General features: G+C 37.0%; 1 protein-coding gene across 5 annotated transcripts in view; it reads right to left on the bottom strand.

The window, feature by feature from the left end:
- LOC106085239 (mucin-2) overlaps window positions 1-26351 on the bottom strand; it is a 156517-nt gene extending 130166 nt beyond the window's left edge. For all 5 annotated transcript variants that reach the window (XM_013249376.2, XM_013249374.2, XM_013249377.2 and 2 more), the window contains exon 1: window positions 26050-26351. The gene's annotated coding sequence lies outside the window, so the exon portion shown is untranslated. The remainder of the gene's footprint in view (window positions 1-26049) is intronic.
- Window positions 26352-26355: the final 4 nt, after the last annotated feature.

Below are 26355 nucleotides of genomic sequence, written 5' to 3'. Positions count from 1 at the left end.
CTGTCGGTCTCTCTGTCCGTCTGCCTGTCTGCCCATCTGTGTTCAAAGTAAATATTTGCGCACAAAGTACAGGTCGCAGTTTTCATCCGATCATCTTAAAATTTGGTACAGGCATGTTTTTCAGCCTAGAGACGAAGTCTATTGAAATTGGAAAAAATTGGTTCAGATTTGGATACAGCTCCCATATGTTCGTCCGATATGTAGTAATAATGCAATAAAATGGTCATTTGTTTACCGATTTTCTCCAAATTTGGCAGGAAGGATTTTTTCTTGACTCTCAGAATTACATATCGCCCGTTTTTAACTTCTAGAATCACAGCAAGCACATTTATTGATCAATCTTGCCAAAATTTTGCACAACGCCTTCCTCGACCATTACCACAATATCTGAGAAGATTGCTCGAAATAGGTTCAGATTTAGATATAGCTGCCATATATGTATGTCGTCCGTTTATCACTTCAGCTCCCAAATCAATCTCTCTATTTTACTTCTTAAGCCCCCAAAGGGCGCAATTCTTATTCGAATTGGCTGACATTTTACACAGGTCTCCAACATATAATTTAATTGTGGTCCAAACCGGACCATATCTTGATAGAGCGATATCAAGATATGGTCCGGTAGCAGAGTAAATTTTTCTTCTATTCTTTTTTTCCTAAGAAGAGATGCCGGGAAAAGAACTCGACAAATGCGATCCATGGTGGAGGGTATATAAGATTTGGCCCGGCCGAACTTAGCACGCTTTTACTTGTTTTCACTAAAGCAGGGCACTCTGTGTTTAGTTGTGAAAAACTTCAACACAACGCCTTCCTCAATTTACTTAAATAAATTTACGGCCAATTTTAAAATTTAGTCTGAAAATAACATTTTGATTTTTCACGCATATTTCATTCATAGTTAGTATACCCTACACCACTACTGTGGTACAGGGTATTATAACTTAGTGCATTTGTTTGTATCACCCAGAAGGAAGAGAGATAAACCCATTGATAAGTGTATCGATCGACGATTTAGCTATGTCTGTCTGTCTATCTGTCGGTCTCTCTGTCCGTCTGCCTGTCTGCCCATCTGTGTTCAAAGTAAATATTTGCGCACAAAGTACAGGTCGCAGTTTTCATCCGATCATCTTCAAATTTGGTACAGGCATGTTTTTCAGCCTAGAGACGAAGTCTATTGAAATTGGAAAAAATTGGTTCAGATTTGAATACAGCTCCCATATGTTCGTCCGATATGTAGTAATAATGCAATAAAATGGTCATTTGTTTACCGATTTTCTCCAAATTTGGCAGGAAGTATTTTTTCTTGACTCTCAGAATTACATATCGCCCGTTTTTAACTTCTAGAATCACAGCAAGCACACTTATTGATCAATCTTGCCAAAATTTTGCACAACGCCTTCCTCGACCATTACCACAATATCTGAGAAGATTGCTCGAAATAGGTAGTAGTTATTACAGTTTCAACATATTTGCTCGAAATTTGATAGGGATTGTATAATAGCCCATCTGAAAACGTTCACCGAAGTCCATAAAAATTGGTTCAGAATTGGATATAGCTCTCACAGTGTACTTATGGAGTAGTTGTAGGGTATTATACAGTCGGCACCGCCCGACTTTTGCCCTTCCTTACTGGTTTTATTTGGACTTTGACAGTTGTTCACGTGGAAAGCTGAATAGAGTACTAACCCCATATCTTTACACAAAGGTGGCGTTTTCTAAATATGTTGCGTTTATTTATTCTTCCTGAATACTTTCTAATATCGCATTACGAAAATATTTTATATTGCAAATTACATTCTAACAATGTTGTCATTTCACTTTCATACCTTCTCTCTCGGATATTAACACATTAGTAAGAAATTTCACTTTTTCATTTCTAAATACCAAATTAGGCAGACACGCAATCAACGCACAATCGATATTTTCGATTGATTTGATTGATTTTTTCAGGCTTTTCACAGAGTTCACAGACAAGATCGTTGTGTATTGAACATCTTTATGTCTGCAGGCAAGTTTAGAAAGACCAACATACGTACATACACATTGTATCTACAGTACGTGCTGTCAAATTCATCAACATTTCGTTTTTTATTTGGCTAAGTTAACAGTCATGAACTAATCGACCAAATAAACAAAAATTCACAAAACATCTGTCTATTTAATGGGGGTAAAAACTTTCGCTTGCGAAATTTAACAATTGAAAACAGGTATTGCATAGTAGCCGATTAGGGATCAATGTGCTCAAAAAAAATGTATGAGGCGTATGTTTGATAGATCTGATGGGGAAAATCAAAGCGAAACTGGAAATATAAGTTAGTGGGGTGATTTAAATTTGTTTACGGTGAAAATATGTAGCTTAGTAGTACCCATTGTGAACGACACAATCTCAAAGAGAATTGAATCAAATATTTCTTTTATATTATGATGTAACTTCCCCCTATTAATTCTGGCATTGATAAGGAGTGGTAACGGTTTTAATTATGTTTGTCGTAGACCTAATGGGTCTAATACAATTTGTTGAGATATTTAGTTGCAGATATTCATTGGAAAACTATGAAATTATCAAATGCTCAAAACGTAAATTCATTTCCGATCGAGTCTCATATTTAATGAATAGACTTTGCATAAAAACTCTTATGACATTTACCATATATCCAAGTATTTGAGGTCAAAGGACGTCCTTTTTTCTCTTACCCATAAAATTCAGCCAAACCGGATAAGTATTGTAGCCTATTGGTCCTTAATAAAAAGTTTAAGTAGGTAAAAAAGTTCGAATCTTGGCGAGACCATCAGAAAAAATGTTCAGCGGTGGTTTTCCCCTCCTAATGCTGGCAACATCTGGAAGGTTCTATGCCATGTAAAACTTCTCTTCAAAGAGGTGTCGCACTGCGGGACGCCGTTCGGACTCGGCTGTAAGAAGGAGGCCCTTATCATTGAGCTTAAACTTGAATCGGACTGCACTCATTGATATGTGAGAAGTTTGCCCCTGTTCCTTAGTGGAATGTTCATGGGCAAAATTTGCATTTGCATTTGCAAAGTTTACGTACTAAAGCCTACCACATTTAGCAGTTGTCTAGGAATTATTTAGTAGAATAAATTTGCTCCGTATTTGAAAAGATGGAGAAAGAGTCCTTTGAACATCAATTTTTTATATCTGAATTAAATTGGCTTACACTTTGCATTGCATTTGAGTTAAATAACTTATATTGCATTTCCACACCCTTTAACCCGATGATGTCATATTTTGGTATGCATCATAAATTTATCTGGCATTGAATTATCTCGCATGCTGTGATCATTTTACTTTCGCACAAACTTAAAAATACTGACCTATGGTTTGTGTCTTAAGTCTTTCGTTTTCACCAATCCCTACCACTACCAATGAACCCAAACTGAACACCTATCAAATTGTAAGCCACAGCACCAGCAAGCAACAGTCAAAACAAAACACAATGCGAGCCTTCATGATTAATTTTATTTTCCCAAAAATACAAAAAAAAAAAAAACAGTACAAAATCGATAAAAGTCCATAATAAACAGAGGGCACTTTAACCGTATGTTCGACTCTTATGTAACCACAAACAAAATGAACACACAATTATGGTGATGTCGGTGGTGATGGCGGCGGTAGTGACGGTGTTGGGGAAAAACGCCATTAACCAAAACAACATTCATTGTGTGTTAAAAGAAATGCCGGTCAAAAGCAGTCGAAATACGAAACGCAATGAAATGAATCATTAAAATATTTCACATACGAAACCACAAATAAAGCCAAGCGCTAAATTTAGTTGGAAAAAAACCCTCAAGGGCTTAAGTTAATCATGATAATACCCATTATTAGGGGCAGAGTGCATCAGAGCTTTAGCAAGAAACGAATAACGATGGGGGAACACCTATCACTCCATAGCAAATAAGTAGAAGAGCAGCAAATGTATGTAAACAGATTCAATTGAAGAGGTGTTGTATGTGCTATGACAAGTCCAAAATATCGGTGACTGGGAAACCAGTTTTCAAAGCCAAGAGGTTAATAGATCCTCAATAGTAAGTAATAATTAAGGAAAATGCATTAAAAGGCAGAGGAAATGAAGGAACACATAACAGTTAAGTTCTGACAAACTCTCTATAGATAATACGTCATAAACAAGTAAACCCGTGCTAAGTTTGGCCGGGCCGAATCTTAAGAACCCACCAGTATGGATTCTGCTAAAAATGTCCACAAATGAACTACGTTGAAGTGCATATGTGTACTTTACATACTAAACTTATTTTTTCAAATCAAGGAATAATTTAAGCTTCTAGGGGCCGTAAAGAGCTACTCAGGACATTGGTTTCTACGGGAGCTATATAAGGTTACAGACTGATTAAGACTAATTAAGATATATAATATATGGGCACTTGGCCCATATATTGTATATCAGATTCAAACTGTACTCTGAAAGACATTTTATTTGAGTTGCGTATTAGCTCGATCGATCTACATGCCTACCCGGTCAATTAATGAGAGTGGGACAGCCCCAAATATATTTTCTTTGAAATGGGCTCACTAGGGGTGGTGGGAGGTGTCCGAGACATTTGGACTTAAATGTTATCAGACAAACTACCTTTGATTTCACTACCATATGGTCCCGATTAGTCCATATGCTCCCATGGCAGACTATATGGGTGTTAAACGGCGGCCTGAAAATATTTGGCGCCAAATTTTGATATCGTATCCTTATCCGTCTCACAAAGTCATTTCATTCTAATTCTATTTTATACCGATCGTCCACATGCCTGCAGTGTGGATTTTTGGAGAGGGGAGAGGTGCACCAGACACTTTACCCCATTATGGATACATAATTGGTATTTTAACCATAACATTATCACACACGACCTATATGCAAATTTGGTGGATTCCAACTAATTTTTACACCCACCATCGTAGAATAGTGGTATATTCATTTAGTCATTCCGTTTGCTACACATCGAAATATGCATTTCCGAAATATGCATTGTCGTAAAATTCTAAGACGATTTAACGATGTCCGTGTGTCTGTCCGTCCGTCTGCTGTAATCACTCTACAGGCTTCAAAAATTGAGTAATTGGGATGAAATTTGGCACAGATACGTCTTTTTGATGCACGCTAATTAAGTTTTTGAACGGGCCAAATCGGACTATATTTGGATATAGCTGCTATATAGACCGATTTTCCGATAAAGGGTCTGAAGCCCATAAAAGCTATATTTATTACCCGATTTCGCTGATATTTAAAACAGAGGGTTATTAAGCGTTCCAACATCCGACCCAAATATGGTACAGATCGGACTATATTTAGATATAGCTGCCATATAGACCGATTTGGCGATAAAGGGTCTGAAGCCCGTAAAAGCTTTATTTTTTAACCGATTTCACTACAATTTTAAATAGTGAGTTAGTTTTAGCCTCCTGACACCCGACCCAAATATGGTCCAGATCGAACTATATTTAGATATAACTTCCATATAGACCGATCTGCCGATCAGGGGTCTGAAGCCAATAAAAGCTTTATTTATTACCTGATTTCGCTGAAATTTGAAACCGTGTATAGGTAAGGAGCTTCCAACATCCGAACTTAATATGGTTCTGATCGAACTATATTTAGATATAGCTGCTATATAAACCGATCTGCCGATAAGGGGACTGAAGCCTATAAAATCTATATTTATTACCCGATTTCGCTAAACTTTCAAATTTTAGCCTCACAATATCCGACCTTAATATGGATCAGATCGGTTTATATTTGGATATATCTGCCAAAAAGACCAATATTTTGTTCTACAAAATTGAATAGTGACATATATGTCCGATGTCCGTGCCGAATTTGGGTCCTTAAGTTATCCAATTTTCACCGGATTGTGACGAAATGGGATTTACATGTATACCCAAGATGGTGGGTATCCAAAGTTCGGCCCGGCCGAACTTAATGCCTTTTTACTTGTTTTGTTTCAATTTCTTGTTTTTTGATAACCTTTATGGCACCAGTCAAATTAGAACTCTACTCTCAAAGGCCTTTCATTTAAGTACCAATTTTTTCCGATCGGCCTACATGTAATGTTGGGAAGTTTTTTGGGATGGGTGGATACTTGGTCGCGGTTGTTAATATCAAATTCGTACTCTACTTAACAAGGCCTTTAATTTGAGTCCTATATTGCCCCAATCGATTTATATGTCTGTTTAGGAGTTTTTTTGGGGTTGTGGCGGACATCACATACATGTGGCCAAATTCGGATTATACTGTTAAATAAAGGGTGATTTTTTTGAGGTTAGGATTTTCATGCATTAGTATTTGACAGATCACGTGGGATTTCAGACATGGTGTCAAAGAGAAAGATGCTCAGTATGCTTTGACATTTCATCATGAATAGACTTACTAACGAGCAACGCTTGCAAATCATTGAATTTTATTACCAAAATCAGTGTTTTGTAGCTGAGTCGGAAAGAGGAGACGTTTTTACATGACATAGTACCTCACAAATGTCACCATCATAAAATAACCAGGCTGAATTTGTTTTCTGATGTTCTCGCGAGGATTCGAACCCTGGCAAAAACATCCGATACGGAGTTCATAAATCGTTCAGAATCCTATCGAACTTTCGAAAGAAAAATTAAAAAAAAAAACCCATACGATAGGACGTTCAGAATTTAGAACTGTCGGAACAAAAATTGCTACAGACAAACAGTCCAGAAATCGTTCAGAATTCCTTCCGAACTGTTGGAAGAATTATTTAAAAACCCCATACGGAAATACGATCAGACATCGTTCAGAATTTTTTCAGAACTGTCGAAATAAAAATTCCCCCAGAATGTTGAATAGAATTCGGAATTATTCAGCAAGATCCTGTCAAAAGATTCAGAATTTCTTCAGATTTATCTGATAATTTCTTCAGATTTATCTGATCTGATTTATCTGGGTAATTGCTTTTCGAGGAGTTATAAATGTGTTGGGTTATTTAGCACGAATTTCATAGTTTGGTGGTGGAAAAGCTCTTAAAATTTTGGAGTATTGACACAACTTTTTTCAAAACAAAGTTCTCATAACTTATCATACGACCCCGTTAAAGTTTCGTACAAACATAATATGAACGGAAAATTGGCTGTCATGAGCGCAATAATGAAATTATCTAGAAATCATTTTTTCACTCTAATTTCATCAAGACGACAAAAACCACTGACGCTATCAGCGAAGACGTCTATGACGACAGTCTTGGCAACGAATGACTGGCTGACAGTCAGCATCTGCATACTTTTCGTTAACGCCGTCGATGTGACAGAAGAACAATGTTAACTTAACTTAATTTACCTCTAACAAATGATGTGATGTTCCCGGTAACGAAACACTGCACAGGCCAAGATGGGAACCCAGCAACAAATTCACTCAATTGGAACAAAAAGACAACAAACAACTCATAGTAGCGGTGTGAAATATGTACACATTGTGAAGGCGAAAAAAAGCCCCCGGAATGTATGAAAGGGGAGTAGATTTTTAACTTTCTATTTCGTTGGCATACGGCTCAAAGTGTGAGACAATTAGTCCGTAACTTTTGTCTTGGATTTGGTGAGATGTTGCATTGTTTGTTTGTTTTGATTTTGTAGATGTTAATTTTTATATGGCCCTTTATGTGGATGGCAATTGAATAAAGTTTATCTTCATGAGGAGATTAGTTGGAGTTAAACAAAATTCAAATTTTTAATCGGCGACCTGTGGATGATGGATTGGTTACCGAGAAGAACAAAGATATGCTAATATCAGTTTTGTGTTGTAACAAGGTAAAACTATTTCCTGAGACACTTTGCCAATGCCATTGTGAAATTATTCCAAATGAAATTATGTTGAAAGAAGAAAGCAACACAAGCCTAGCTTTGTTTGAATCCAGCTACCTCAATAACCATTAATTAGTTGTTACTCCCAAACTTCGGGAATATGTTTATCACCTTGAATACCCCAATATCCCTGGGAAGAAATTACGTAAATCGTATTTACCATATCAAATAGACTTCCTGTGAGGCTCACTGAGTCATATCAAGAGATCGGTTTATATGGGGCTATTTTCAAACACAAAAAATTGTGAAGTTAGTATGTCCCCATATTTGTTGATGGGTATTATAAAAGTGTTCAACTTACGAAGTACTCGGAAAACTATGTAAATTAAAAACAAGTAAAAACGTAATAAGTTCGGGAGGGCCGAATGTTAAGAACCTACCACCATGTTTTTGCTTAAAATGTACATAAATGAAATTAAGTTGATGGGCATAATTCTACTCTACGTGCCAAATTTAATGCCAAACCAGGCAAAAATTAGAGCTTCTGGGAGCTATATCAGGTTATAGACCAATTCGGACCATTCTTGGCACGGATGTTGGAAGTCATAACAGACCACTACACTCATAAAAAAAGCCTGTTGAGAGAAGCAAACACGTAGTAGTTAATTTTACTGCTATTACAGCAGTAGTTCTGCTAACATGATCAGTGCTGCCATTTTTGTTGGTTTCTGCCATAATTGGTAGGTTTTTATTCTCTTGCTAGGTTGGTAGGCTCACCTCAGTTTTCGATAGGTTTTTCTAACGTATAAATACCAAGTTAATTACTGAAAAAATCGCAGGGGATAACTAAAAATTAGTTCACTTCTTGTCGTTTCTGCGTATTCGTTAAGAGTGCAGAACAAAATCATGGATGTCGAGGGACCAAATACTGTTACAAGGGATCTCACTGTTTTACATTTCGGTAAAAAAAACCGTAAGTTCCGATATTGACTGCAACTGGTACGACTGTTAACGGATCTCTTTCAAATTTCATAATTCTGAGTAAGAAATGCGGCTTTGTGCCTTCTAGGCCTATACTGCAGCCGCATATAAAGATATTGAGGGGTTCATGCAACTCACTGCAACAACGCAAATTGGTAATAAAAGCACATTTCTGGGCTCAAAAATTTAAGTCGGGAGATCGCTTTATCCAAACTGGGCACGGTTGTTCGTTGAAATCGGGGCAAAAATACGGGTATAATGGGGGCTATATCAAGATAAAGGCCATCATTGAACGTAAGGCTATAGAGTTATATCAAACAGCAGATGGACGGTATAAGATCTTTGTAGCGTTTAAAATGTATAACTTGATGTGTTTCAAATAAAGTGGCAAAACCCTAAAACCAGTTTGCACAGCAGTTAGTACAGATCCCATGCGGAGATACTCCGTGATTTGTCTATGGATGATTTTCTCAAAAATTTTCGAGAGATAAAAAAAAATGGCAAGTGGCCAATATTCTTTACATGTTTTGAGTACTGGGATAATTTTTGCATGCTTCCAATCAGATGGATAAGTTCTAGAAGTGAGGATATTATTAAAGAAGTGAGGATATTATTATGAAGGCTATTAGACGAGAAATGAGAATTCGTATAATCCTAGGGTTGACTCCATCGAGATCTATAGCGGTAGATTTGATTACCGTAAAACATTCTAAAACCTCCTCACGCGAGAGACACTGAAACTCAAAACCGCCTTCGCCAAGCATGTTAATAGGAGTTCTATAATCAACGCCATAATGCGAACGATCTGTATGTACCCTTGTACAGTGGGATGGGAAAAAAATGAGTGGAAATCAGTCTGCCATTTTGAAACAGAAAGAGATATCGTAAAATTTTACATGGTTATAGCTGAGATGTTATTCAGTTTATATGCAGGGCCCTAGAAGTCCCAGGGGTCCATTGGTGGGCCTTCAAAGTTGGTCACCTCGGCACTTCAAAATTTTGTGCGGGCTGTCAAAATTGTCCGATTTTCAAATTCGTTTGAAAGTGCTTAAAAAGCCCTACAACAAACCTATTAGTGCGGGATATCTTTTATAGTGTCCAAGAAATTTAATTAAATTTTATTTTCTTGGAAATGTTTGCAAAGGCTTTTCTCTTATTTTGTTGCTTGTTAATGAATTTCTGAACTGATTTAAAATTTTTTAATTGATTTGGTAAGCTAATAAAATTTTCTATTTTTTTTTTGTCGCGATGTATGTCAAGTTCGGATTCTTTAGACAAAATTTATGCGAGTTATAAATCCAAAAAGTGAATTTTTGGCATTTTTTCGTAAAAGAATGTCATTTCATTGTTTCGTCTCATACAGAAAACTTGGCCCAGCACTATCAATTTTGCTTACTGTACTGTAAAGTCTGTACTGTAAGACTTAATGTAGATGCATTTTAAGTGTAATTTTTATAAATTGTATTAACTCTGATTGGAGATCAGCGAAGAACAATATTGGCATTTTTTAACAAACAAAAACTGGGAAAACCATTCGAGCTTTAAAAACGCAAGGCTGAGACCCCCAACTTCATAACATATTTTCATTGCCCCAAGTAATAACTAATGGCATGCAAAAAAATGCCAATTTTGGAAACATCTTTCCCCAGTATGGGGATTTTGGGCGTTTTTATCAAGAAATGTGGCCAAATTTTTACTAATTTTTTTAAAGATATTCATCTACAAATTTGTGGAAAATTAGAACGATATCTTTAGTAGTTTTGGTTTTATGATACTTTCAATTTGAATTTCATTTATCACAAAAGTGTATTTTTGGCCTCATATATATACATATATAGGACTAAAAAAATTTGAAAATCGGGCCAGCTGAAAAACAATTTGTAGTGCCGAAGTCGTCAACCTCGAATGGGCCCCTGGGACTTCTGGGGCCCTGAAATTTTGCATATAAACTGGATAATACCTCATGCAAATATCTGTGTACGCTCCAAAATGTCAGACTTATTTCCACTTATTTTTTTCCCATACCACTATGCGTATACATATTCTGTTCAGTTCTTTAGGGTCTTCGTGACAAATACCAATCTCATTAGTCTTCGCAATTCCCATATAATTCTCCATTTACCTTTGAAGTCTAAGGCTGAACTGAATTGATTGGAATAATATTCAGTTGTCGCGGCTTTTATCAAATTATTAATACTTCTCCTACACCTTGTCCCTATCTTTAATGGTACTCCTAATATATGAGTTTTGTTGGAAGAGATGATTTAATTTATGGAATATTAGTGTAAAGAAGCTACCTGATCCATCCATTGGTATACATTTCAAATAGTGGTTGAGCTCGCTCGCATTTTTTGTTATTGCTCTACTAATGTTTACGTAACTGACATTGCCTTTTGTTTTTAAATTTAAAGAAAGAAAAAAGATCATGGGAACTACACATTACAGTGGTGATTATAAACATCCACTGGGACACACATTTACATTAGTATTTTATTTGTTCTTCCCCTTCATAATTAAACAGAAGTCATCTGCAGCAAACAACAGACTTTTCAGCTGTTTGCTTCTGCCTATGATATTGCAGAACTAATGCTATAATAGCATAGCAATTGCTGTAATATCAGAACTACTTCTATAATATCAGCAAAATTAACTACTAATATTCTGCAGACAGAGTTTGCTACTTTCAACAAACTTTTTTATATGAGTGTAGGAAATTGAGTTGCTCATCCATAGATACTAATGGATACAATTCACCCCAAACGATTCGTTCATATTTATTATCTAAATTGTCCACACATCTGCGATAGAATAAACGTCTATCTCTACGAACTTGCTGCTTATTTCGCTGCAAGATATCTGCCACCAAATCTTCAGCAACTACACACACGCCTTAGATGTGTAATGACTGAATGTGATAGTCGATGGAGTAACGATTCCGACAGCAGTAATTTATTGCTAAAACAGCAAACATTTTTTGCTGTTTTCAAATTTTGAAAAGTTAAAAAAAGCTCAAAAATGTCATAGATATTTAAAACAAGTAAAAACATGCTAAGTTCGGCCGGGACAAATCTTATATACCCTCCACCATGGATCGCATTTGTCGAGTTCTTTTCCCGGCATCACTTCTTAGGCAAAAAAAGGATAAAAGAAAAGATTTGCTCTGCTATTAGATTATATGTATCATAATTAAATTATATGTTGGAGACCTGTGTAAAATGTCAGCCAATTCGAATAAGAATTGCGCTTTTTGGCGGCTCAAGAAGTAAAATAGAAAGATCGATTTATAAGGAAGCTGTATCAGGCTAAAGACCTATTCATAACATAATAAACACGTATGTTGATGGTCATGAGAGGATCCGTCGCACAAAATTTCAGACAAATCAGATAATAATTGCGCACTCTAGAGGCTCAAGAAGTCAAGACCCCAGATCTATTTATATGACAGCTATATCAGGTTATGAACCGATTTAAACCATACTTGGCACAGTTGTTGGATATCATAACAAAATACTTCGTGCAAAATTTCATTCAAATCTGATAAGAATTGCGCCCTCTAGAGGCTCAAGAAGTCAAGACCCAAAATGGGGTTTATATGACAGCTATATCAGGTTATGGACCGATTTGAACCATACTTGGCACAGTTGTTGGATATCATAACAAAACAAGTAGTGCAAAATTTCATTCCAATCGGATAAGAGTTGCGCCCTCTAGAGGCTCAAGAAGTTAAGACCCCAGATCGGTTTATATGGCGGCTATATCAAAGCATGAACCGATATGGTCCCAACCGACGTACACTAATAAGAAGTATTTGTGCAAAATTTCAAGCGGCTAGTTTTACTCCTTCGAAATTTTGCGTGCCTTCGACAGACAGACGGACGGGTGGACATGGCTAGATCGACATAAAATGCCACGACGATCAAGAATATATATAAAGGGTGATTTTTTGAGGTTAGGATTTTCATGCATTAGTATTTGACATATCACGTGGGATTTCAGACATGGTGTCAAAGAGAAAGATGCTCAGTATGCTTTGACATTTCATCATGAATAGACTTACTAACGAGCAACGCTTGCAAATCATTGAATTTTATTACCAAAATCAGTGTTCGGTTCGAAATGTGTTCAAATTTTGACAAATTTTGTTCAGCGATGAGGCTCATTTCTGGTTGAATGGCTACGTAAATAAGCAAAATTGCCGCATTTGGAGTGAAGAGCAACCAGAAGCCGTTCAAGAACTGCCCATGCATCCCGAAAAATGCACTGTTTGGTGTGGTTTGTACGCTGGTGGAATCATTGGACCGTATTTTTTCAAAGATGCTGTTGGACGCAACGTTACGGTGAATGAACACATTTCGAACCGAACACTGATTTTGGTAATAAAATTCAATGATTTGCAAGCGTTGCTCGTTAGTAAGTCTATTCATGATGAAATGTCAAAGCATACTGAGCATCTTTCTCTTTGACACCATGTCTGAAATCCCACGTGATCTGTCAAATACTAATGCATGAAAATCCTAACCTCAAAAAAATCACCCTTTATTTTATGGGGTCTCAGACGAATATTTCGAGTAGTTACAAACAGAATGGCTAAATTAGTATACCCTCATCCTATGGTGGAGGGTTTAAAAATTTTATATTATCTTATTTTTCAATTTTACAAGCACTTAACTTAATTTTTTTCAAATTTGATACAATTTCCCAATTTTTGGTCTAATTTAATTTAACAGCAGACAAAATAAGTACTACATTTTAATATATGATTTTTAACAAAAAAATTAATGTCCAAAATTGCCAATTTTTTACTAATATATAACAAAGGCCTCAATTGTTATTTCGAAGTTCCAAAATTGTGAATGGATTTATTAAAAACTTTGAAATTTTTAATTTACTGTCAGCAGACAGGGTTTGCTGATATCAGCAAACTGATTTTTCTGGGTGTAAATTTTGTTTTGCCTCCTTACCACAATGAAACAACATTCAACTAACACATTTGAACTAGCAGTATGAAAAGGGTTTATAAGCGTTCATTTCTCATCTTCAGGCATTTGCAGTACAAAGAGTCATCTTTAAATGAAATATAAAAATAGCTCGACATTATTAACGCCAACACTCGCTCTCATTACACTTCACTTTACTTTCTCAAGGTGAAATATTTTTTCCACTTCATAGAATAAAAGAAGTGTGCCAAATGTAATACAATTCCATGCATTGCATGTGATTGTGGTTTAAATATCGGTTACCTTACTCTATCCTACCCACCATACCTGAAACATATACATACATATGCATACCCACAATAATAGCATGAAAAAAGAAAACAACTCAAACAAGTAAAAGCGTGCTAAGTTCGGCCGGGCCGAATCTTATATACCCTCCACCATGGATCGCATTTGTCGAGTTCTTTTCCCGGCATCTCTTCTTAGGCAAAAAAGGATATAAGAAAAGAGTTGCTCTGCTATTAAAACGATATCAAGATATGGTCCGGTTCGGACCACAATTAAATTATATGTTGGAGACCTGTGTAAAATTTCAGCCAATTCGTATAAGAATTGCGCCCATTGGGGCTCACGAAGTAAAATAGAGAGAACGATTTATATGGGATCTGTATCGGGCTATAGACCGATTCAGACCATAATAAACACGTTTGTTGATGGTCATGAGAGGATCCGTCGTACAAAATTTCAGGCATATCGGATAATAATTGCGACTTCTAGGGGTCAAGAAGTCAAGATCCCAGATCGGTTTATATGGCAGCTATATCAGGTTATGAACCGATTTGAACCTTATTTGACACAGTTGTTGAAAGTAAAAATAAAATACGTCATGCAAAATTTCAGCCAAATCGGATAGGAATTGCGCCCTCTAGAAGCTCAAGAAGTCAAATCCCCAGATCTGTTTATATGACAGCTATATCAGGTTATGGACCGATTTAAACCATACTTGGCACAGTTATTATATATAATAACAAAACACGTCGTGCAAAATTTCATTCTGATCGGATAAGAATTGCGCACTCTAGAGGCTCAAGAAGTCAAGACCCAAGATCGGTTTATATGGCAGCTATATCAGGTTATAGACCGATTTGAACCATACTTGGCACAGTTGTTGGATGTCATAACAAAACACGTCGTGCAAAATTTCATCCCAATCGGATAAGAATTGCGCCCTCTAGAGGCTCAAGAAGTCAAAACCCAAAATCGGTTTATATGGCAGCTATATCAGGTTATGGACCGATTTGAACCATACTTAGCACAGTTGTTGGATATCATAAAAAAACACGCCGTACAAAATTTCATTCCAATCGGATAAGAATTGCGCACTCTAGAGGCTCAAGAAGTCAAGACCCAAGATCGGTTTATATGGCAGCTATATCAAAACATGGACCGATATGGTCCATTTACAATACCAACCGACCTACACTAATAAGAAGTATTTGTGCAAAATTTCAAGCGGCTAGCTTTACTCCTTCGGAAGTTAGCGTGCTTTCGACAGACAGACGGACGGACGGACGGACAGACGGACGGACGGACGGACAGACAGACGGACATGGCTAGATCGACATAAAATGTCACGACGATCAAGAATATATATACTTTATGGGGTCTCAGACGAATATTTCGAGTAGTTACAAACAGAATGACGAAATTAGTATACCCCCCATCTTATGGTGGAGGGTATAAAAAGATTGTGTCCTAAATCTTTCGTTTCAATGACAAATGTTATAACAAAGCAACAAACATGCGGGCACATCACAAGAATGTCGCATTGTCACTTTATTACATTTCTGGTAAAGTGAGTCACAAGGAAAGTACTGTTACCATGACGAGGCAAATATCTTGACTGTGGATTGGATACAATTCAACAAACTTTGTTTCATGAAAAAAAACTCCAATCAATATTCCTCTTTGATTGCACAAAAATATTGAAGTCATTACCTTTTCAATAAAATTAAAATTTTCGGCCATAGTTGACTTGAACTAATTACAGTTTGATCTAAATAACATGGTCAGCTTTCGAAGTCTTACAACTAATTATTTCATACACTAAAACAAAGTAGGCCGAAAATTTAAGATTTTTCCTCATTCGTTGGATTTAAGCAATGAAAACTTTAAAATAAAGGTGCTGTATTTAAATTTAATTTCCGATTTACCAACGACGTTGATTCTTATTTTACTTCATAGATCACCTCCAATTACTATTTTTTGAAAAATTCTTTTTATACCTACCACCGAATTGAACATACCCCCAATTCATTCTGTCATTCCGTGTGTCTGTTGAAATCAGGCAACAGTCTTTAAAAATAGAGATGTTGAGCTGAAACTTTTCACAGATTCTTTTTATACCCTCCACCATAAGATGGGGGGTATACTAATTTCGTCATTCTGTTTGTAACTACTCGAAATATTCGTCTGAGACCCCATAAAGTATATATATTCTTGATCGTCGTGACATTTTATGTCGATCTAGCCATGTCCGTCCGTCTGTCCGTCCGTCCGTCCGTCTGTCCGTCCGTCTGTCTGTCGAAAGCACGCTAACTTCCGAAGGAGTAAAGCTAGCCGCTTGAAATTTTGCACAAATACTTCTTATTAGTGTAAGTCGGTTGGTATTGTAAATGGGCCATATCGGTCCATGTTTTGATATAGCTGCCATATAAACCGATCTTGGGTCTTGACTTCTTGAGCCTCTAGAGTGCGCAATTCTTATCCGATTGGAATGAAATTTTGTACGGCGTGTTTTTTTATGATATCCAACAACTGTGCTAAGTATGGTTCAAATCGGTCCATAACCTGATATAGCTGCCAGATAAACCGATTTTGGGTTTTGACTTCTTGAGCCTCTAGAGGGCGCAATTCTTATCCGATTGGGATGAAATTTTGCACGACGTGTTTTGTTATGACATCCAACAACTGTGCCAAGTATGGTTCAAATCGGTCTATAACCTGATATAGCTGCCATATAAACCGATCTTGGGTCTTGACTTCTTGAGCCTCTAGAGTGCGCAATTCTTATCCGATCAGAATGAAATTTTGCACGACGTGTTTTGTTATTATATATAATAACTGTGCCAAGTATGGTTTAAATCGGTCCATAACCTGATATAGCTGTCATATAAACAGATCTGGGGATTTGACTTCTTGAGCTTCTAGAGGGCGCAATTCCTATCCGATTTGGCTGAAATTTTGCATGACGTATTTTATTTTTACTTTCAACAACTGTGTCAAATAAGGTTCAAATCGGTTCATAACCTGATATAGCTGCCATATAAACCGATCTGGGATCTTGACTTCTTGACCCCTAGAAGTCGCAATTATTATCCGATATGCCTGAAATTTTGTACGACGGATCCTCTCATGACCATCAACAAACGTGTTTATTATGGTCTGAATCGGTCTATAGCCCGATACAGATCCCATATAAATCGTTCTCTCTATTTTACTTCGTGAGCCCCAATGGGCGCAATTCTTATACGAATTGGCTGAAATTTTACACAGGTCTCCAACATATAATTTAATTGTGGTCCGAACCGGACCATATCTTGATATCGTTTTAATAGCAGAGCAACTCTTTTCTTATATCCTTTTTTGCCTAAAAAGAGATGCCGGGAAAAGAACTCGACAAATGCGATCCATGGTGGAGGGTATATAAGATTCGGCCCGGCCGAACTTAGCACGCTTTTACTTGTTTTATCTATAAGCAGGTTGAGTTCGAAGATGAGCTAAATATCAATATATAGCCCCCATATAGACCGATCCGTCGATTTAGGGTCTAAGGCCCATTAAAGCCACATTTATTATCCGGTTTTGCTGAAATTTGGGACAGTGAGTTGTGTTAGACCCTTCAACTGCTTTCCTAAATTTGGCTCAGATCGGTCCAGATTTAGATATAGGTGCCATATAGACCGACCTCTCGATTTAAGGTCTTGGGCCCATAAAAGAAGCATTTATTGTCCGATTTTGCTTAAATTTGGGACAGTGAGTTGTGTTAGGTCCTTCGGCATCCCTCTTCAATTTGGCCCAGATCGGTCCAGATTTGTATATGGCTGCCATATAGACCGATCTCTCAATTTAAGGTCTTGGGCCCATAAAAGGAGCATTTATTGTCCGATTTTGCCAAAATTTGGGACAGTGAGTTGTGTTAGGCCCTTTAATCTTCTTTTGCAATTTGGCTCAGATCGGTCCAGACTTGGATATAGCCGCCATATAGGCCGATCTCTCTATATAATGTTTAGGGCCCATAAAAGGGGCATTTATTGTCCGATGTCGCCGAAATTTGGTACTTTGAGTTGCATTAGGCTCTTCAATAACTTTCTGCAATTTGGCCCAGCTCGGTCAAGATTTGGATATAGCTGTCATATTGACCGATCCCTCTATTTCAGGTTTTAGACCCATAAAACGCGCATTTATTGTCCGATGTCGCCGAATTTTGGGACAGTGAGTTTAATTAAGCTCCTCGACATAATTCTGCAATATGGCACAGATAAGTTCAGACTTGGATATAGCTGCCATATAGACCGATCTCTTTATATAATGTTTAGGGCCCATAAAAGCGCATTTTTTGTCCGATGTCGCCGAAATTTGGGACAGTCAGTTGCATTAGGCTCTTCAACAACATTCTGCAATTTGGACCAGATCGGTCAAGATTTGGATATAGCTGCCATATAGACCGATCCCTCGATTTTAAATCTTGCCCTCCTAAAATGCACATTTATTATCCGATTTCGCTGAAATTTGTCACAGTGACTTATGTTAGGCTTTTGACATTCGTGTGGTAGATTTAATATGAAGGAAAATAATTTTTATGAAAGGAAGAATTTCCTTAAAAAGACGGAAAATATATCATATTTAAATTAAATTTGCTAATCTTTGACTCGGATCTTTTTCACTAGGACAAACATTTTTTTCAGTGTACTAATAGAATTCAATCGTATGTATTTATATCGTAATTCATACGATTGAATTAAAAAACAAAAAAAAGTACCTCATTTTGGACGAGGCCATTCTACATTCTGTAAAAGATTTAGGAAAATCGAATAGTTGAATTTTCGGATTTGAACCCAATATACAAAACTAATTAATATTTTGACACAAAATTGTAAACTTCAGCCAAGTGGAACGTTTTCTTCCAAATTACGTTAAAAAATTATCCTTTCGAAAAGGTTGCCTTAAACCAGCCGTCCTACTATGCGATGCTAGCCTGATTCAGCTCTTCTATCTATCTAGACAATAATAAGTTGACTCCTATATACACACAGCAATAACTTTTGAAGCAAAATTTTTCAATACCGTGTGGTTAATAAACAATACTTTTAAACACACAGAGTTATTGAATGACAATTTGGACTTTTGCATTGCCACCTCGACTTTTTTCTGTGACTATTGTGAAGATATATACCGAATCGCTGGGAGAACTCACCATACCACAACTACTTCAAGCATTCGAAAAAACTGGATCAAGTGCATAATAGTTCCACTCAGAACCAAAGATCAAATTGATGAAGACTTGACAAGCTTCAACGTCTGCATGGGAAAGTACTCCTAATATAAGTCATACCAACCCTACTAGCAATTATCCGAAGGTAATAAAAGACCTTTTATCGAAGAAAAGAAAAGCCAGAAAAATGGCAAGGAGGAAAAACAATCGAAAATAAAAGATTATTGAACAGGTTTACTAACGAACTTAAACATATCACACAAGAGTCAAAAAATAAGGTTATGTCTAGATACTTAGGAAACCTAACAACAACCAAAGAAACCAACTACAATCTATGGAAGGCCACGCGGCAATTAAATCAGGCTACCCCAACAATCCGACCACTTAAAAATGAAGTTGGATTATCGATAAAAAAAGCCGAGGAAAAGGTAGAACTGTTTGCAAATCATTTAAGAAACATATTTAAACCATATGACTGCAGTTCTGACAATGATGAAATTTATAAATTAGAAAAATATGACAACCAAGTCATCAAACCAGCGACATTTAAAGAGCTACAAATCTCATCGCCAAAGTTCTGAATGCTAAGAAATCTCCAGGTTATGACTTCATAACCGGCAAAATATTTAAAAAACTTCCACCTATAGCTGTAAAAAAACTTTTGTTTATAATAAATGCATGTTTTCGTCTACGATATGTTCCATTAAAATAGAAAGTTGCAGAAGTTATCGTAATCAAGAAACCTGGAAAACCTGGCCATGAAATAACATACCGTCCGATATCGCTACTACCTATTATGTCAAAGTTTTTGGAAAATTTCAATTGAAAAGACTGTGTCCCTTATTAACAAGAACATACCAGTTTGGATTCCAAAATAATGATTCAACAATACAACAATTCACCGAATAGTTGATGTAGCCGAAAAAGCCATTGAAAATAAACTCATCTGCTCTGCCGTGTTTTTAGACTTGGGACACGCATTTAACAAAGTTTGGCATCAAGGGCTCTTAACCCAAATTCACAACGATTTTCCAAAGGAATTCTATGAAATTTTAGAGTCATACATAACTAACTGGTACTTTCGAGAAAAAATAGAAAATAAGTATTCAAAATTGAAACCAATACCATCTGGAGTACCTCAGGGGAGTGTCCTAGGCCCTGTTTTATACCTTCTTTACACTAGAGATTTCCCAAAGCCCCCTGATGCAACAATTGCAACATTTACCGATTACACTGCAATTCCTACGACTGTCAATACTGAAACTGAAACTACAAATAAACTTCAAGCAGCTCTGTTAAATATTTTATTTTGGATAAACAAATGGAGAATGAATCTAAACGAAAATAAGGCAATCCACATACCGTTCACAAACAAGGAGCCTCGTTATTTACGATTGCATCTGAATGGTAAAGTAATACCATTTGCAAAATTAAATGGAAAGAGCACGTGAAGAAAAAAAAAATAAGGAAATAAAAATAAAATTCTCCGAGTTGTACTGGATGCTAGTTGACAATAGATTATCGATTCAAAATAAACTTCTTTTGAATAAACAAATGATCAAACCAATATGGGCCTACGGAATACAGCTTTGGGGTTGCGCTGCCAATAATGAAACAGAAAAGATCCAAAAAACTCAAAATTTAATAGTTTGTACCATAGCTAATCCACCTTGGTACATACGAAACACCGAAATACACAGAGACTTAGGAGTGAGGACAATATCGGAAGAAATGTCCATCCACGCCCTGAAACATTCGAACAAACTACAGAGTCACGTGACTCTGACTTAAACCATATGGTTCAAAACTATACAGTCACCAGAAGACTCCAAAAAACTATATTAGTGGATCTAGTCCCTTATTAGGCCATAAATCCGAGGAGAAACTAGAATATAGTTACTGAACTATTTCCACAACATGAATTCGAACTAGGCTAAATTTTCTAGTTCATATTATATATCTACACGTTGTTTTAAAATTACTAGATGTGTGACTAGGAGGAGGAAAATTTTGAAATGAACCAACTAGAAAATAATGAATAAATAATAGTTTTTGAGGAAAAAAAACTAATTGCATTTTTTGCAAACTTTTTTAGGTGATCTAAGCCAGATTCCAAAAAACAAAATAACCACCAAAACATGGTTATAACAAAAATGGTTCGTCATACACAACAGTTTTTCTTGACAATGTAAAACACTAAGCCATCATAGATATTGAACGCTGAACATATTATTGTATTAAAAATTTCTTTCTTTATCCTATAAAAATTCGTTAAATTGCAATAGAAATTGTTAATCTTCAAATACAATTAATGGAAGCTTTTTAGAAATCTGTGAAGACAAAAAACTACATTCCACTCTAACGAGGTTTACATAATCTTCAATCTTTGATCTGCTACTAATCCCTTTGTCCAATATTCCATTACAATGCCACCAAGTGTCTCTTGTTCCAGATTAAAGCCACTTTCCTGAACATTGAGCTCATACGTGAAAAGGCTCCCTTAACAATGCCGGAAATAACATCAACTAACTATGGGCCTAACTAAATGGCTGTTTCATCCCACCATCCAACCATTTCTCCACAAATAAATGTGTTTGAGGAGGCTTCTGTTTTGCATTGCTTCCAATGTCTGGTCCCCATAAAAACTAATGGAGTTTTGTTTTTTTTTATTTTTATTTCAACAAAGATCTATGCACAGACAATTATTAGGTTTTAACCTTTCCCAAATGTGAATAACAAAACTGATATAAAAATAACAAAAAGTGAGCAGAAAATACAAAGAAAGGAAAATAAAAATCAAACTAACCAAGAGTGGAGTGGCTGGTGGAGCACGCTGCTTTCACTTTCATTTTGCAATAAAGCGATCTCGTAATTGTGTTTTTGTTTTACCCAAAGCTTTTGGCCTGATCCATTGTGCTCCAGTGCTGCTCTAGACATGGTTGGGTTGAGGATACGAGCTGTGTTAGTCTGCCCATGAGGAGTGTGGGGTTGAGAGTTCGAGTATATGTGGTCTGGTGTGGTGGCTGTAGACCACGTACTACGTAAATGGGTTGCTAGAGATGGGCAGATATGGAAGTTGGGCCGGAGCAGTTGGTCCCGTACTTTGCTCTCCACATGTGATGATCTCTTCGAATGGAGTTTAAGGCCATTGCTTGCATTTTATTATGCGATTCATTGCGATTGCTGTTGCGGTACAGCAGCTTCAGCATTTTATATTTTTGCTTTCATTTGTTTCAAGTAAAATTGTTACTTTTGGACTATTTCTTTTGCTCCCTATTATGATTTCATCGCCTCCTTGCCGTTTCTGTTTTTGTTAAGGTCGAAAACTACAGCAACATCAAGCAGTGGAATAATGAAGTCATAAAAGGCACTTTTATTTGGCAATCAACTGCAAATGGATCCCAAGATGGCCCCGTTGTCGATCGACTGGTTTTTATTAAGTAATTGTTGCAATCATACCCCCTTCTTCCTACCCTGCTCTATCAAGCATCTTTGTCGGTTCAGTCGAGTATGGAAGGAAAAGATAATTTTTATTGCACTTCGCTTTGTCTGGCATTTGAAAGGTTTTAGAAAGGTTCATGAACTTTGTGGAGTTTATGCGAAGTACAACAACATCGCCTTGTCATGGCAAAATCCATATCATTCCCACACTTAAAGTTAAGGGAAACTCCTTTGTAGTTCAAACACTAAAATGAAGTAAGTAAGCAGCTTTAAATACCAGCCATTAAATGAAATGAAAAAAAAAACAACACTTTGTAATTCATGAGCAAACGGAAAGGGCAACTCGTATTTTATAAGAATTTGCTAACAATTGTCTCAGTTACAATATTTACAAAACTATTAACACATTAGGAAGGTGCAATTGACCAACAGGAGTCCGGTCAACTGGCCAATCGAGGGCTCCAAGGAGGGCTTTAGAGCCCCCGCCCATACATGGGAGTTATATTCCATCTTAGGCCTCATGTAGGTTATATAAACATTGAAAAGATCAGAGGAAGTGAAATACTTTTTGGACCGCTTAAGAAAGCCGAAGCACCCAAGAGGATCTGAATGCTCAACATTAATACCACCGAGAGATAATGACAATCGTTAAGGGTCAGTGAATCGTTTATGTGTCAAGAAAGAGTATTGGGTCTTACGTGCCTTAAAATCTACTCTGTTCAATCGTCCCCACTCTGAAATGTTCAGCAAGTCCTGGCAGAGTGAAGTCTCGACCTATAATCCATAGCAAATGAATGACAGAGGTTGCTGTCATCCGCAAATGGGTAGATGATATTCTGATTCTGATTATGAAGTCTGATCCAAGAGATCGTCAATGAAAATTAGGAAAAGAGAGGGAGAAAGGACAGAGCCTTTGATCAACTGATGACAACCCATCTATAACAACTCGTATAGTGCGCTCTCTAAGAAAGCCAAAACCCAAAACCTAAAAGAAAGCCTATCAAAACCGACTAGCACTGTGCCAAACCCTATCAAATATCTTGGAGATATCTAGAGCCATGACTTTACTCTCCCCAAACTGGTGTATAGATCGATTCTAACGTTTCGACAAAAATGCCATCGGATCTACCAAGGAGCGATTTCGGCGGAATCCATACTGTCGGTCACTAAGTAGCCCATTTGACTCTAGGTACATCACAAGATTGTAGTTAACCATTCTCTCCATAACCATGGAAAGCGCGGAGCATAGTAAAATTGGTCGATAATTCGCAGGATTATTCGCCTTGCACATCTTGGGGATCGGCTGAATGTTCGCAATCCTCCAACAAACCAGGAAAACTCCCACACGGTAAACAAGGTTGAAGAGGTTGCGCACTGGACGAGCAAACATCGAAGAACACTTAGACAGGGCAAGTGTTGATATGCCATCCGGGCCTGGGAATTTATTTACGTCGAAATGCGCAAGAATCCTTTTAACCCCTCGTGTTCGAACTAATATCTTGGGCATCGAACCAGATACGCCTTCAATCACAGGGGGTCGTTGATTGCTTTCCGGCAAGGAAGAATTTCCTGCAAAAATCACAGCCAGTAGGTTAGCCTTATCAACCGGGTCAGTGAATATCTGGAGATCATCTTTATCTTTATCAGGGGTTCGTTGATTGCTTTCAGGCAAGGAATAATTTCGTGCAAACATCACAGCCAGTAGGTTAGCCTTATCAACCGGGTCAGTGAATATCTGGAGATCATCTTTATCTAGATCCGGAAAAGTCAACGAGTTGCGCCTCACACTTTTTACAAATTGAAATGACTTTGTTCGTAAATAAACTTTTCGCGTCTAAGTACCTTGACACACGATGTTCTTGCCTGTTTGCGCAGCAGTTCAGTGTTGGCGTTCTTCTTCGGGCGCCAGTTCCTGAATTCCTCATCTTTTGATCTCACAGAACTCCTGCATGTCTGGTTAAACCAACTGTTATCTTTTGATGAGTCCTAGTGGGAATAAATCATTCCATCTATCATCATTTCAGTTGCAGCATTTATGTCGTCATTTAAGAAACAAAGCTTCCAATAAAATGCTAAAAAAAACCATTGAGCTTTGCACAATTTCCGTTTTCGTATATGAAAATTGTATGCTTCGGGGTTGGGGATGAATCGTCGCGAAGTGCAGAGTACGAAAAAGATGCTGAAATATTGCAATGATCCGAGTTGCCAAGAGGTGCAAGAATATTAACTTCATACTTCTCAGGGTGCAAAGTTAGGAAGAGGTCCCCCAACCGCAGTAGCCACGTTATCAGCATACGCGACCACTTTTACACCATTTTCTTCGGGAGACAATAGTATGTGGTTAATGGCTTTATTCCAAAGTAGAGGGTGCACTGTCACCTCCCTGAGGAGTTCCTCTATTGGCCCATCCTTTTAGAACTACAAATCCCAAGCCTGCCGTAATGGATATTTTAGTAAGTAAGTTTTTACTAAGTGTTGATGCCGTGGAACTCCAAATCATTCATGATTGACGTCGTTTCTACATTATTGAAAGCGCCTTCAATGGCAAGAAATGCTACCATTGTGTATTTCTTGAAAGCGAGAGGGCCTTAGATGTAGCAGACTAGGTCTTGAGGATCTGGTTCAGTAGACTCGCCCTTAATGTATGTATGATGTTGCCGAGTCAGGTGGCCTCCAGAGATCCTTACCCTAAAATATGTTTCTATCAACCTCTTTAGAGTCTTCAGCACAAAGGATGACATACACAGTCCTTCTCTTTGAATACTTGGGCACATATAATGGAGATGTTGTGAATTATGATTAATTGCCATATGAAATAAACAGCGCTACCACCATAAAAAAATTATATACCTCTTGTCCTATGTTGGTAATCATAATGGTCGCTTTTCGAGAATCACTTACACTATGAGTTCTCTCCATTGTATATGTATGTGTAAAAATTCTTAAATCTCTCAAGTTCCGTTTCATCTCACAACCTGATCATTTTGAAAACTAAAAAAAAATCTTCCTGACTTTTACTTGAATTTCGTACATTGTGTTTTCTTTTTACTTTGCACCGTTCAGACCCCAAAATACCAAAAGTATGTGGGGTCAAAGTCATTTCTAAATATACGATAAACTCTTGCTATGCAACTTCAAGAAGAAAAGTCTCATTCAAAAATTGGTATTCAACCTGATGTTGATGCGAATGCTGCAAGGAAAGTGTTTAGCTAACTTTCTCGCACAAAACAAAATAAACGAAAAACAAGGCAAGCGATTGTTTACCCAGTAGAAAAAAAAACAAAAATCTCCGATATGTGTATATTGCCTCCCCCTTTCTTACTTGGTGGAAGTCAGTTTCTTGAAAATTTCTTTGGTCATTTTTGCCAAGGCGGCAAAAAAATAAACAATTCGACATTAACTTTATTTTAGCTGCTTACCTTAAAATACAGCCTGGCTGGACCACATTTCTATGGCTTGCACTTTAATCCACGAGCACAGCTAGTGAGACAGAACGTTAACAAGTGTCCGAGCCAGAAAATGATGATGTTGTGAAATGTTGTGGCGACCTCTTATTGAATCTGCGATTGAGAATTATTTGGATTGATGTTGGTTTGTTGTTTGGCTATTGAGTTTTAGTTGATTGGCTTATTATTTTTTAGTCAATTTCTTGTTAATTTTTTGTCGTTTGTTTGGTTATACAGATAATCACTTGTTTGTTTCCGAAATTTCCACCTTTCTGAACC

The sequence above is a fragment of the Stomoxys calcitrans genome, chromosome 5 (assembly GCF_963082655.1).
Source record: "Stomoxys calcitrans chromosome 5, idStoCalc2.1, whole genome shotgun sequence".
NCBI classification, from domain to species: domain Eukaryota; kingdom Metazoa; phylum Arthropoda; class Insecta; order Diptera; family Muscidae; genus Stomoxys; species Stomoxys calcitrans.
The sequence above is the reverse complement of the archived record's forward strand: the minus strand, read 5'-3'. Positions and strand labels throughout refer to the sequence as shown.